Raw genomic sequence first — 5,738 nt, forward strand, 5'->3', positions numbered from 1 at the left:
CTGAGACCAGGTGGTCAAGACACTGTTACGTTTCGCCTACGACGCGCGGTATAGCCGGCGCGGATGCAACGGACGCCGGGGCTTCGTTCAAAGCGGCGGACATTTTGGCCCGTTCAGCGCCGCCGCAACGCCTCCCCGCCAAGCGCGACCAGGCATGTTTCAATGCCACGTGTCTTCGTGTGTGTGTGTGTGTGCATGTTGGTGCCCACGCTTGTCAAAGCGCGGCAGCCGGGGAGAGGAGCTCCCCAAGTGTGAAGCGAGGAGGACTGACCGGCGCCGGCCCGGCGGATGCGTCACCTTCTAGTCTCGACGTGCCCGAGCGCCGCCGTCACGTGGCCTCATCCCGAGACGTTCCTTCTTGCCCTCAACTCCGAGAGTATAAAAGCAGCTGCCCCCCGGACGCCAAGAGAGAGGCTCCGAATTCTTCCGTCGAGTAACGTGCTCTCCCGTCTCTCCACTTCGGTCGACCTGACCGGCCGCTCTTTTGCAATGCTAGAATAAACAAGTTGTTCTGTTAGCAGTCGGCTCATCCTTTGCCAGCACCTTCGGATGCTTCCAGTTGTGCCCCAGGCCGCCAGGCCAACGCTACCCTTGGGGCTTGCGACCCAGATGCAACAACACGCTGAATCATGTAAGGCCATTCTGAAAAATTTCAGTGCAGTCTTGTGTTGTCTTGAAGCTATAGCAAAGAACGAGGAAGAAAACGGTGACACTAGGATTGAAGCGCACTTTCTCTTCAAGAAAATGACAAAACTGGAGACTGCATTCATGGCGATTTTCTGGAGTAATATCTTGGATGATGATGATGATTATGAAAAACGTTCATTGAATAGATGAGAGTTTGCAGGCCAAAAATGGCCCTTTACATAGGTGGAGTCCTTAGTCTGGGACCCCACTGGACGAAGCTGCTACCCGCGCCCGTTGGACTAGAGCCCTTTGAGACTCCAGCGCCGAGCAATTGAGTAGGGCTGCCTCCCATGCCTCTGTAGTGGGGGAAGGGACGGATTCATCTGACATGCCCACACCATGTGAAAGTTATCGGAGACTTCCCCACATTGAGGGCATCGCCCATCAACTTTCGGCTGAAAATGTTTTGCTATTGCAGGACACAACAGGGTGTTTGTCTGCAGGCGCCGCAGGGTTCGTTCATCGGCCTTACTCAGGCCCTTAGCAGGGACCGGGAAAAGCCGATGACGTTTGCAATAGTCTGCCAGAATTTCCCTGAACCGCAGAAGCGGTTGTCTAATCTCTGAGCCGGAAGAGTCTGGTTGAGGTGCCCGGTGGGTAAGCGCTCGGGCGGCCGCGTCCGCAGCCTCGTTACCTCTAAGGCCCTGGTGGCCCGGAGTCCAAATAATGCGTTTGGGTGAGGGGTCCGATTCCCTCACGGCTCGCTTTAAAATGCGGTAGGCCAAAGGTGATACCGCGCCCGCCAGGTAGTGCTCACACGCTCTGCGCGAATCTGTGATGATTACCTTCGAATTCGGGTCCGAGGCGGCAAGTGCTATAGCAACCTCCTCGGCCTGCGCGGAGTTGAAAGCGCGGTAGGAAATTCCGTTAACTCGTTGGTCCTGGTGAACTACGGCAGCCGTGTAGAATTCAGTGGGCGACGGCCCTGCCACATCAACGTAGTATACACCCTGCTTTAATCCATATTGGTGTTCGGGAGCCCGAGCGCGCGCCTTTCGTCTGCCTTCATGTGTCTGCGTGTCCATGTTGCGCGGGAGAGGAGGAACCCAGAGCTTGTGACGCCAGAGCCCCGTGTTAGGAATGGCCGTACGGGGTGGCAACGTGCCAGCTATTTCAGCCCGCTGCACGTGTTCCAATCCAACCAGACGGGGCGCACTTCAGAGAACTGCGGATAACCGGCAGCCACGTGGCGCGGGGTCAGCTCAGGAATGTGGTACTCGGCAGCGCCACCCTTGACGGAGCAGAGTTCTACGAAGCCCTCTGACGTCGGCTCCGGACCTTTACACCTGTGTGTGTGTGCAACACGTGTTTGTGAGCCCTCCTCCAAAAGGGCGGGTCATCTTCGGTGACGTCGAACAGTGACGTCGAACGATGACTGGACGAACGTTTCCGTTCGCTTGGAATCAAGGGGGGGACGAGAGCTTATAAGCAGTGACTGCCGGCTGCTATAGCGTGCTCGTTGTGTGCTCGTTGTTGTGCTCGTCGTAGTGAGCTGAGTGCTCGTTGTGTGCTCGTCGTAGTGAGCTGTGTGCTCGTTGTCATGCTCGAAATGTACTAGTGAGCTGTGCGCTCGTAAGCTGTTTGCTGTATGCGTCGTCTTGCGTGTTCCATTTGGGAGTCACGCTAGACTGTCAATGTATCTTGTCTAAATGTAAATCCTGCAAATAAACCCTGCTCGCCTAGCCCTGTCGTCCCAAGCTCCTTCCTACAGCTACGACTGCCAAATCTTACACCCGGAAGCCTGCATGTCTCCTCTGGAATGCACTCGTGTTGTATGTGCAAGCGGTCTAGCAGGTGGCGCCCGGACACCATCTGCGAGAGTCGCGTGTATTGGTTCACAAGGTGGGCCTCCTTCAACTCCTGGTAGGAGTTAAGCACAGCTAGAGCCAACAACTTAGCGTTACAGGTAGCCACCGGGAGGTCTAAAGCTCGCTTTGTGACCTTCCTTATGATGGCGTCGATGCGTTCATCGTGTTTCTTTGTAGTTCGAAGGTAGGGTACGGAGTATAGGATCCTGCTGGTTACGAAGACATGGGCGAGCCGAAGCGCGTCCCTGCCCCGCAACCCGCCGCGTTTGTTGGAAACGCGGTGGATCATACGTCCGACCTGTTCGCCTACGCGTTTGAGTTTGTCGATAGTGGATTCCGGGCTGAGTCTGTGATGGATGAACAGACCCAGGATCCGTATCTCCTCGACCTCTCTAATAGGACCTCCCATTAGAAAGAGACGCAAACTCGTGTTGTCTTTGGGATTGGTTCTGATGTGAAGAAGTTACGATTTCGCAGGAGCGCATTGGAGACCACAGTGGATAGCATAGCTATCGACGATGGAGGCGGCTCGCTGGAGGCGGTCTTCCATTTCCCCAACGCTCCCTTCGGTAGTCCAAATTGTTATGTCATCCGCCTTGGGGCGTACCTCTGCTAGGCGTTGCAAAGCCAAGGCTCGGTAATCTCGCCCGTACTGTTTAACGTGGCGATGCTGGGCCTAGCGAAGAGACTCGAAAAGATCCAGGGAATCCGGCACGCGATGTATGCGGACGACTTCACGGTCTGGACCACCTGCGGAACCTTGGAAGAAAAGCGAGCGGCGCTGCAAGATGCGGCCAAGTGCGTCGAAGACTACGTGAAGGAGAGGGGCCTCAGGTGCTCCACCGAAAAGTCCGAACTGCTAAGAGTCGGCAGACATCCCACCAAGGCGAAACTGGAGGTCAGCCTCGAAGGACAACTCATCCCCGAACGCAACATGATACGCGTCCTCGGCATGTGGCTGCAAGGCAGCAGAAAGTGCAACCACACCATCGGCCTCCTCAAGAAGTCGACCGAGAACGTGAGCAGAATGATAAGCAGGGTCTCCCAGAAGAGGCACGGCATGAGAGAAGAAGACACTCTCAAGCTCGTCAACAGCCTGATCGTCAGCAGAGTCATGTACTCGCTACCCTACCAAGTGAGGACTAAAACGACCAACGAAGAGATTGAAGTCGTCCTGATCAAGGAAAGCCTACAAGACGGCGCTGCACCTGCCGAGAAACACCTCCAACGAAAAGCTGATGCAACTAGGGGTGAGCAACACCTTCGTCGAAATGGCGGAAGCACAGCGGAAAGCGCAAATGAAAAGACTAACGGGGACCTACACGGGGCGAAACCTGATCGGTAGGCTGGGCTTCGAAATAGGAGACGTCGACCGGTACGAGGACGTACCGGCGGGAATTAGGAAAACCTTTAACGTAAAGCCTATACCGAAGAACATGGATCCCAGGCTCCACGAAGGCAGAAGGAAAGCTAGGGCCGAATACATAGAAAAGACAGTGGCTAGAGAAGAGAACACTCTCTTCACGGACGCGAGCATAAGTGTAATAGGAAGTGAGGCAAAGGCAGTGGCGTAGCAACAGGGGGGGCCGGGGGGCCGAGGGCCCCGGGTGCACGGGGCCAGTAGGGGGGGGGGGGGTGTCATATACGTCTGAAGACACCCGAAAATTGTCGATATCCTCGCCTTCCTTGACTACACCCGGGGGGGGGGGGGGTGACAGAAGAGCTAAGGGCCCCGGGTGCCAGACGACCTAGCTACGCCACTGGGCAAAGGCCATCGCGGTAGTAATGAACAAGGAGGAAAAGCTTGTCTCGGCCGAGATATAGAGCGTAGCTGAAGCCGAGGAAATCGCCGTGGCGCTGGCGGCGATGCAAGGATATAGGGAGAATAAATCGCTAAATATTCTCACAGACTCGAAAGAGACCTGTCGCAACTACATGAGGGGCAGAATATGCAAAACTGCCCTTAGGATCCTCAGAGGGGGTAACCCCTCGGAGGAGGCGAAAATCAAACAATCTGATCTGGATACCTGGACACGAGGGCATAAGGGGTAACGAGGCGGCGGACGGTCTAGCTCGAGCTAATAGATTCCGGGCTGGGCAGCAGCAGGAGTACCGCGCTAGTTACGCCGGGATCCTCAGTGACAGTTATTCGGAATTACTGCAACACTACAGGGGGACTAGATTCAAGTACCCACCGCCCCATAAAGCGTTGACGAAGGAGGAAGCAACGCGCTGGCGTAGGCTCCAGACAAACACCTTCCCCAACCTTTTCATATTCAACAAGATGTTCCCAACGCAGTATAGGGACACCTGCCCCTGGTGCGGGGCTACACCCACACTCTATCACATAACTTGGGAGTGCGAACGAAACAACGCATTCCGCGATCATAAACCCCCGAGTGCGGAGCATTGGGAGAGCCGGCTCGTCAGCTGCGAGCTCGCCGTCCAAAGAAGGATGGTGGAGCACGCTAGGGACGCGGCCAAACTCAGTGGAGCCCTGGACTGAGGGACCACTCGTGCTGAAGAGGCTTCCCTTCGACGAGAAGACAGCGTGAAGAAGAGAAGACCTCGATCCGCGAGAATTCCATTTTATGATTCAATAAATGTTTTTCTTTCTCTCTCTCTATGTCATCCGCGTAAAGTGCGTGTTGGATGCCTTCAACCCGGGCCAATTGTTGTGGAAGCTGCATCATTGCAATGTTGAAAAGGAGTGGCGACAAGACCGCTCCTTGGGGAGTGCCCCGTGTGCCCATGGTGTATGCGCCATATTCCTCATCTTCGATCTTAAGGAGGGCCTGACGCTTCGAGAGGAAATCTCTGACGTAGGCGAATGCCTTGTGCCCGCAATCCGTGGTGCTCAGGTTTGCCAGAATGCTGCCGTGACGAACGTTGTCAAAGGCCCCCCTAAGATCGAGGGCAAGGATGGCCTTGTCGTTGTGGCGCATGGCCGTGGGTCGTGTTATGCCCCGATGTAGTTGGAGGAGGACGTCCTGTGCAGACATATGGGGGCGGAAACCAAACAGTGTCTGCAAAGAGGACCTTAGCCTCCATGTACGGAGAGAAGCGATCCCGAACCATCTTCTCCATAAGTTTGCCCGCACACAATATCAGTGAGATGGGCCTTAGGTTGTCGGTATTTACGGTCTTGCCTGGCTTAGGGATGAAAGTGACCAAGGAAGTCTTCCAATCGGGAGGGAGTGGACGCCCGTCCCAGATCTGATTAATGTACTCTAGCAAGTGAAG

General features: G+C 55.4%; 1 pseudogene; it reads right to left on the reverse strand.

Annotated features, from left to right (window-relative positions):
- Positions 1-879: 879 nt before the first annotated feature.
- LOC126548349 (uncharacterized) lies at positions 880-5,497 on the reverse strand (annotated as a pseudogene).
- Positions 5,498-5,738: the final 241 nt, after the last annotated feature.

Source organism: Dermacentor andersoni, chromosome 1 (genome assembly GCF_023375885.2).
Source record: "Dermacentor andersoni chromosome 1, qqDerAnde1_hic_scaffold, whole genome shotgun sequence".
Taxonomy (NCBI): Eukaryota; Metazoa; Arthropoda; class Arachnida; order Ixodida; family Ixodidae; genus Dermacentor; species Dermacentor andersoni.